The following is a 933-nucleotide window of genomic DNA, read 5'->3' as shown; positions in this document are numbered from 1 at the left end:
TTGCCAAATATCAAAATGAATCCGCCACAGGTATACATGTGTTCCCCATCCTGAACCCTCCTCCCTCCTCCCTCCCCATACCATCCCTCTGGGTCGTCCCAGTGCACTAGCTCCAAACATCCAGTATCGTGCATCGAACCTGGACTGGCTTCTCATTTCATACATGATATTTTACATGTTTCAATTGCCATTCTCCCAAATCTTCCCACCCTCTCCCTCTCCCATAGAGTCCATAAGACTGTTCTATACATCAGTGTCTCTTTTGCTGTCTCGTAAACAGGGTTATTGTTACCATCTTTCTAAATTCCATATATATGCGTTATTATACCGTATTGGTGTTTTTCCTTAATTCTTGCCACCTCTTCTTAATATCTCCTGCTTCTGTTAGGTCCATACCATTTCTGTCCTTTATCAAGCCCATCTTTGCATGAAATGTTCCCTTGGTATCTCTAATTTTCTTGAAGAGATCTCTAGTCTTTCCCATTCTGTTGTTTTCCTCTATTTCTTTGCATTGATCGCTGAAGAAGGCTTTCTTATCTCTTCTCGATATTCTTTGGAACTCTGCATTCAGATGCTTATATCTTTCCTTTTCTCCTTTGCTTTTCACTTCTCTTCTTTTCACAGCTATTTGTAAGGCCTCCCCAGACAGCCATTTTGCTTTTTTGCATTTCTTTTCCATGGGGATGGTCTTGATCCCTGTCTCTTGTACAGTGTCACCAACCTCAGTCCATAGTTCATCAGGCACTCTATCTATCAGATCTAGGCCCTTAAATCTATTTCTCACTTCCACTGTATAATCATAAGGGATTTGATTTAGGTCATACCTGAATGGTCTAGTGGTTTTCCCTACTTTCTTCAATTTCAGTCTGAATTTGGCAATAAGGAGTTCATGATCTGAGCCACAATCAGCTCCTGGTCTTGTTTTTGCTGACT

The sequence above is a fragment of the Bison bison genome, unplaced genomic scaffold (assembly GCF_000754665.1).
Source record: "Bison bison bison isolate TAMUID 2011002044 unplaced genomic scaffold, Bison_UMD1.0 scf7180017864066, whole genome shotgun sequence".
Lineage (NCBI taxonomy): Eukaryota > Metazoa > Chordata > Mammalia > Artiodactyla > Bovidae > Bison > Bison bison.
Note: the sequence above shows the minus strand (reverse complement) of the source record.